Raw genomic sequence first — 8,620 nt, forward strand, 5'->3', positions numbered from 1 at the left:
AAGTATTGGTAGCTTTGTTAGAGGTATCTGGGAGTTAGATGACTCCACCCCCACAATCTAATTACCAAGAGGTACATTTCAGTGAAAACAAGTCTTCAACAATCAAATTTCCCAAGTGTACATGTGTTATAAGCAAACAGCCAGAAAATAGTCATATGACTTGCCTGTTGTTTCAGGTGGGCTGGCTGCAAGTGAGGCTCACCAACGAGCACCTTGCACGAAAAGCTCACTCCAAACAGACGTCAGTGACATCAAGACCTCTTTTGGGTCAGGCAGCTGGGTTCAGTGGGGCTTAGACCTCACATACTCCATCAATGGCATTTGAGTGCTGGGCTTCTCCACTCCTATATTCATACAAGACATTTTCTAGGTGCAGAAAATTTTTCTTTCTCAGTTACTTCTCAGGTACTCTTGATACCACTAATTGTATAAAATTCTTTCTAACATCTTTTATAGTAAATAACAAAACTTCCGGTGTTGATTTCACTACAAATAACTAAGTAGCCACCTCTGAAGAGGGCAGGTCCTGATTAGGACACTATCAAGCATTCCTATTAGGCATTAGATTATATGAACAAAAGTTATTTATACTGAAGTGATATATAATTATAACACTACCGAATCAAAATCTCTGCATGCAAGACCTGGGAATCTATGTTTTTAACAAATATTTCCAGGTAATATTTTAAAAACATATTTGTAGACTTTTACAAACATTTTAAAATCCTAAATGCTGTTTTCTTGACTTACTTTCTCTTTTAGGAAGAATACTGAATTAATATTCACTTCAACAGCCACTTCAAAACTACTCACTGTTTTCTAAATGAGATTTCTCCCCATAAAATTTCTTGAATTTTAATGCTTTTACTAATACCTAACTCCAGTGAAGAAATTTTTTTCATTCATTTTTTGTAATGCCCTTTTACCTATTGAGTCAGTATGCTAAATACAGGGTGGTGACTTGCTCTGCAGTAGTTTTTAAATCAAATGCTCAAGTCAGAGCCGTGATTAAGTGAAGACAGGTACAATAACTAAATGTGTTCTAGTACTGGAAATACCAATTGTTGCATGCAGGAGATTGTCATTTTAATTTACTCTTATCTGATCTTTGTCTTAGTAGATCTATCAAAGAAAAGTGGCAAGAGCACTATTTGAACTAATGATTTGCAGAACGACTCATTACCCAAGGGCAGAGTTCACAGAAAACGTACATTACAGAGGTCTACCTTACTGATCTTAAAAGAGTAAACAAAGACATACAATGAGGATGATGTAATACTACAATGCTCCTTTAGTCTCTAGACTGTCTTTTGCTTCACAGTTATTTTTAAGAATTAGTATTAACTGTAAAATTTTTTTTGTCTGTCTAACCCAATTTCTTTGAGTAATGCTATTTCTTTATGATAAACCTGAGTTAATAAGTATTAAATACCTAAAAATATTTTCTAAATGAGGATTAGCGATTAATGCACATAGCAGATGCACAGTAAAAGATGGCTTTTATTTTTTACTGAGTGTACTACTACCGATAGAAAACCGTGGGCTATGGTTGAAACTGAAATGCAGCCAGGTGTTAAGGAGGACACAAGGCTATGTCTGAGCTTCCAAGGATTGGATGATGTACATTAGCTGATCAGCCTTGAAATCAAGGGACATAATCCGACCCCCTCATCCTGGAGTTTTTCTAATAAATGGGGAAGGAATAAATGGAATGATTATAAGTGCTTTCTGATTTTAAAAAATCTTTTATTTTAGCCTCTACACTAAGGACACAACAGGTGCTTTTAAAGAAAGAAATAGAAATAGCTTCTTTTAGAGTAACCCAATAGAATGAGACCATTTTACTCCGGTAATTTCTTTATTCACATGATCTTAATGTATAACTTTTAAGAAGTTCGGAGGCTGAGAAAAACAAATATCAGTATTTCCATTTCAAAAGGAAGAAAGAGGCTTTTACAGATGAGAAAGTTAAGCCACTTGTCCAAAGTCAGATGAAAGTGTTAAAAGTGGAATGTCAAGTCTTTAAACTCTGGGTCAAGAATTCCTCCCACTATGGTAAATTATAAAATCAAACTAACAATAACTTTTCATTACTTTTACTTTATTATCACAAAATAGTTTAGTCATATGGGAAACTATTACCTCACAACATCATTGTAGTTTCCCTAAAACAGACCCTATAACTTTGGCTTGATTTTGTCCATGGGCACTGATGATGGGGTATAGACCATCATTTTCTTCGGAGAGAATGCATGCTGCATGCTGTGGTTTTTGCATCTCCACAGCCAGCCTGTCCAGTCCATGAAGCTATCACATGCATCCCTACTGAGGCTTTTTCAGGGCCTACTATTCCCACATTTGTGTGGAGAGACCAAGCTATTCGTGATCTATGCTTCCTGATTCCAGTGCAGCTGGTGAATGCATATCCTACATTTCCACAAAAATCTACTTTATTTCTTCCAGTCCTAGGTGTAAAGGATCAGCCCACAGGATGGAACAAAATAGATCCTCCTCCCTTCTATTTCTAGAATAGGAAGGAGAAAAAAGCAAAATTATTTATTAGGATCTTCACAGCAAAATTTCAGAAAACAATCCTGTCCTCTTAGCTAAAGGCAAAATAGCAAGGTTTGAATGAAAGTTCAAACTTCCTGGTCCTGTTTCCTTTATGCAAAAGATTACTTGGGCAATTAATTTAGCTGGTCAAGGTCATGTCTTATTCTGAATTTCCTGTTTTACTTTCTAAAAATTTTTTTTTCAAGTTGCTCCAGGCAAATGAGAGTTACCTAAACATATTAAATAAGCAGATTTCTAAGATGGGTTTAGCTCTAAGTAAGTGAAGAATTTTCAGGCCTCTTAAAGATCTTTGATACCATGTAACTCTGTCCTCAGTGACTCCCACAGAAAGAGTGCAAGGCAGCTTCTCCTGTGGTTTCTTAGGGCTCTTATAGCTTCTGGAATTAAAAAACTCTGGAGAGGCTGCTTAGGCAACAGTTTTCAAGTGTGACTTAAAAGGCTCCGCATTTCAAAATCCCAGGGTTATGAGTGAAAAGGTGTTGAATGAAAGGTTCTTAATTACATCCCCTTGCACCTAGTTTATCTGGCCCGGTGATGGAGTTCCTTAATATGCAACACCTGGACATTGCAGTCGTCCTAATTCCTTTAAGACTGTCCCGGACTCTGCCTTTAACTAGTTGCTAAAGTTCCACACAGCCTTTGTGCAACTGCCTGAGGGTTGCAAAATGAGGGGATGACATGTTGGCAAGTGCCTCAGTTTTCCATCATCAGCCAGGAGGCAGCCAGAACCGGTCTGGTGAGAAAGAACTCCAGGAAAAACACCTCCCCAGGTTTGTGTCAATAACGCTTTTAAAATGGAGATCCAGAGAGTCCAAAGGAGTTCTTATGGGCCTCATAGACTAAGAACCAAGCTCAGTTAGAATGAAGCTTATTAATGTGGACTTCTTAGAATAAATAGGGCTGATTTTACACAGTGATTCGATCTGGGGAAGATGAATTCTTGGCAATGCTCTCAATTCCTCCTGTTGGTAATTCCTAGGGGTGCTTGCTAGCCAGGGTTCACGTTCGATGTTCTTACAATGCAATCTTTTGTCGCTCCTATCTCAGGCTCCAAGAGTCCTCATACAGTCCTCTGCAGAGCTGGACAGGATTTTACTGCGTGGTTGCTTGCAGCTGGCAACAGCTGTCACTACACTTTTTTATCCGCATTTATTTTTGTGTGTTAAGATTGTGTTTCTAGTCCTCCCCCAACTTCTGATACTACGCAAACAGTGCCAAATTGTTTGTTGGCGAACATGATATTATTAGTAAAGGCCAGTGGCTTCTTCCAAGGGAGCATTGACTGTTTACGTCGTGGCTTTATGTAGCCACTTCTGGGTATGGCACTCACTGTGCCGTTTATTTTGGTTAATGTTTTTAAAAGACTCATTTTGACTTTAAAATCAGAGGCGGCAAATGAAACTTTGCTTAAGGATTCATGTCCCTAAAATGTAATATTGGAGTGGTAAGGAAAAAAGGAATCATCTTTTAGCAGCAGCTAGGTATAAGGTATAATGAAGTTTGTGGAAAAGAAAAATAGGGTTTATTTTATTAGATCCAATATTGACAGCACTGCCCTAGCATGATGGACATGCCTTCTGTATGAGATGAGTATGACATCCACTCAAAAAACAGCCCAGTGGGGAGAGAAATGCCAGCAATAATAGATGTGACCTTTTAGTGCCTTGGCCATTGGCATTGCCTGAGGGTAATCCTAGATCACCCATTTTTCCATTTGGATGTAGCTGAGACTGACAGGGCAGGTGTCCTGCCTAAAGCAACTGATTTACTGATTTACGAGCAGCTTTCAGTCTCCTTCCTACTTGCCTCTTCCAAAGTGAACTTGAAAATCCAGTTCTTTTCACTACCTCTGCAGAAAACCCAGAGGCAAGCACAGGATTTATTCTTTGTTACTTGTAAGGCTGCTGTTTAAGTCATGCAAAGGTCGATGATTAAATGACATACCATAAAGATTTTTAGTATTGTTATTAAACCCAGTAGGATTAAAATGCAGTTACTGACGAAAGACTTGAACTGCAGTGTCTAGATGAAGCTAATTTGAACACAACTTAATCCCCTCATCATAATATGAACAAGGAACAAAACAAATGGTACCATGGCAGCTGGACACTGTCTCAGGCACCACAACTTCTGGTTGTTGAAATTAGCTATGGGTTGATTTTGTAACTCATAGTTACATATTACCATTAATGTCACCAACCTGTCTTGTTAAACACCAGGTCTGCACCCAAATCATTCAACCTAACCTCATGGGGTGGATGGAGAAAGTGTGTTTTGAACTCAATGACCCATGGCTTCTTAGGGTGTAAAATATGGGCTAGACAGCTCTGAGTGTGGGAGGGGAGAGGATCACATTTGGCCTCGCTACATGTTACAAGTGGTGCTTGCAGTATCCTGGCTCCCTCTCTCTACATCCTCAGCAGGAAAAGTGCTTAAAACCATTTGAGGGGGCATAGCTTAGTTACATCCTGAATAGACATGTGTGAACCTGTCTTTTCTGGAAGCTAGATTTAGGTTAGCTTGAATGTCCAACCAATACCTGTATGCCTGCTTTCCATTCTGTCCTGTGCCATCTGGAGCAACTCAGCTCTCTGGACCTTAGCCGCAGTTTTCCAATCTGGACTGTGACCTTTCCTTTGACCTGTGGTTGGTCTTATATCATAGCCACCAACTGCTGCCTGTGTCAGGATGCATGGCCCTGCTCTGCCCATCGCCTTCCTGCTGGCTCAGCCCCCAGCTCCATTTTTTTTTTTATTTGAGACATAGTCTCACTCTGTTGCCCAGGCTGGAGCGCAGTGGTGTGATCTCAGCTCACTGCAGCCTCTGCCTCCCAGATTCAAGTGATTCTCGTGCTTCAGCCTCCAAGTAGCTGGGACTACAGGCATGTGCCACCATGCTTGGCTAATTTTTGTATTTTTAGTAGAGATGGGGTTTTGCCAAGTTGGACAGACTGGTCACAAACTCAGCCTAGCTTCTAATCCAGGACCTCTTACACCATTCTGTTCCATGGTCTGATGCTGACCACTAGTTGAGTTCAGGCTCAAGTGACTGCTTAGACCACAGGCTGAGAGTTTAGGCCTGGGAAGAATACTGCTGAGGCACCCAAGACCCAGAGGGGAGAGTACAGGCTGTTTTGAGCCAGCAACAAAGGTCACTGTGTGCTCTCCAGTGGTCAAAAATTTGAGCAGAAATATCTGGCTTAAATGGGAGAAAAGTGAAAGCAAGAAGAATATGAGCCATTAATCTTGTGCCACACGAATAACTAACATGAGGCTATAGACTTGCAACTCAGCTCACTTGGGTAGTATTTGCATCTTGAGTTTCTCACACATTGTGAAAAACCACCCAGGGATATTTTTATTTATGATCTTAATTTTGTTGGACGGGTACTATGTTCATGTGGTTTCAAATTCAAAGGTATAAAAGGGTACAAAATTCAAAAAATCTCCTATTTTCCGTTCCAGAGAAAACCAAAGTTATCAATTTATTTCATACATTTAAAGAGATATTGGATGCATATACATGGGTATAACTGCATGTATCATTTTGCTCTTTTGAAAAAAATACAAATAATACACACTGTATACACTTTTTTTGTCCCTTACATTTTCCTCTTATACATTAGAATTTGGCCCTATTACTATACAAAGAGTAATTTTATTTTCTTTTGTTTTACATATTTTGTTTTACTTTTCTCCTTAATCCATTATCTTGGAATTTGTCCATCATACAAAGAGTATTTTTTTTTTTTTTGGCTTTGCAATGTTCTGTTTTATGGATTGCCATTGTTTATTTAGCCATTCTTCAATCAATGGACATTTAGGTTATTTCTCATTGTTATGAACAATGCTGAAATGAATGGTACATTTCCTTGTATATGGAGAGGACTGCTACTAGATACAGGAAAAGGGGTCTAGTAATATAAACACCTTGTAAATAAATACATAGATTTTTGTTCTTCTCAATGACTTCTCACTACTTAGATTCTAATAACTATCCTGACAGGGAGGGAAAGGTAATACATACTTTTTTTTTTCTTTTCATTTTTTGAGACAGAGTCTCACTCTGTCACCTAGGCTGGAGTGCAGTGATGTGGATCTCAGCTCACTGCAACCTATGCCTCCCTGGTTCAAGAGATCTTCCCAGCTCAGCCCCCCGAGTATCTGGGATTACAGGCCTGTGCCACGCCCAGCTAATTTTTTTTTTTGTATTTTTAGTAGGGACGGGGTTTCACCATGTTGGCCAGGCTAGTATCAAACTCCTGACCTCAAGTGATCCGCCCACCTCAGCCTCCCAAAGTGCTGGGATTATAGGCGTGAGCTACTGTGCCTGGCCCATTTTTCTTTCTTTCTTTTTTTCTTTTTTTTTTTAACATAAGGAAAATGTATATAAAGAGAGGCAAAGGTGACAGCTTTCTTTAAAGGGAAAGTTGAATGGAAATTCATTTCTTAGATACACCCCAGAGTACCACTTTTTAGCAGAGAAGTCCATTCTTGATTCCAGAAAAAGTGCTAAGACAAAATCTTGTTGGGATGATCTGTTTTTAGAACTCTTTAAAAAAATACCTGTTTCCTCACATATATACAAAGTAAAGGAAAGCAAATAGCTTATAGAACAAGGATGACTTTTACATGATTGAGAGCAGATTCAAGGTGGAGTCACCAGTGGAAGTCATTGAGACAACAGAGAAGAGAGATCTTTCAAGGTGGCGAACCAGCTTCTGATTGAAGGGAGTGTGTGATGGTGGGTAGGCAGGAGCAGTCTCATTGTCCTTGTAAGTAGCTCTCCAGGATAGCTTTTGTGTTTGATGTAAAGAGAGAAAACAAGTTTTGTGAGCACAGTCTTAAAACCAACAGAGCATACCTTAGTTACGTCCTGGAATAGACTTGTGTGAACCTGTCTTTTCTGGAAGCTAGATTTAGGTTAGCTTGAATGTCCAACCTATACCTGTATGTCTGTTTTCCATTCTGTCCTGTGCCATCCGGAGCAACTCAGCTCCCTGGACCTTAGCCCCAGTCTTCCAACCTAGACTGTGACCTTGCCTTTGATCTGTGGTTGGTCTTATATCATAGCCACCGACTGCTGCCTGTGTCAGGATGCCCCTGCTCTGCATGCCCCTGCTCTGCCCATTCCCTTCCTGCCAGCTCAGCCCAGCTTCTACTACAGGACCCTCTTATCTCACCCTGTTTTATGGCCTGATACTGGCCACTAGTTGAATTCAGGCTCAAGTGACTGCTTGGACCAGAGGCTGAGAGAAATGCAGCAAATCAGGGCACTGAGATCACTGATTACTGGGCAAGAGAAACTGTAGCTGCAAAGGAAGAACTGGTACACACGAACACTGAGAAACATCACCCCAAAATTGCTCTTCTAAAACTGAAATATGAAGATGAATATACAAAGAAAGAAACTTTAAAGCTTAGTGAGAAAGCAATCAAACATACCTGTGCACTTATTTTTTTATTTAAGAATTAAAAACAAATTTTTAAAAGACAAGGTCTTGCTCTGTCACCCAGACTGGAGTGCAGTGGCACGACCACTGCAGCACCCAGGTCCTGGGCTCTAGTGATCCTCCTGCCTCAGCCTCCCGAGCAGCTGGGACTACAGGTACACACCACTATGTCTAGTTACCTTTTGTTTTCTTTTAGTAGAGACAGAGTCTTGCTATGTTGCTCAGGCTGGTCTTGAACTCCTGGGCTCCAGGGATCCTCTTGTCTCGGCCTCTCAAGTAGGGGCATTATAGGCATGAGCCACCATGCCTGGCCCAAGTTTAAATTTTCACTTTTAAAAGTATATACTTTTTATTTTAAAAAAGTGATTAAGTGTATTTTATTTATTTTGTTTTAATGTAACTTGAAGCTAAGCTTACTGTGTGAACCAAGCCATTTTGATCAGTGATAAATTGCAGGTCTAGTTTTCTTTTCTTCTTATTGAAAGATCAAGAACCTTGGGAGGCCGAGACGGGCGGATCACGAGGTCAGGAGATCGAGACCATCCTGGCTAACACGGTGAAACCCCGTCTCTACTAAAAAATACAAAAAACTAG

Source organism: Rhinopithecus bieti, unplaced genomic scaffold, assembly GCF_001698545.2.
Source record: "Rhinopithecus bieti isolate Rb0 unplaced genomic scaffold, ASM169854v2 scaffold_32835, whole genome shotgun sequence".
Classification (NCBI taxonomy): domain Eukaryota; kingdom Metazoa; phylum Chordata; class Mammalia; order Primates; family Cercopithecidae; genus Rhinopithecus; species Rhinopithecus bieti.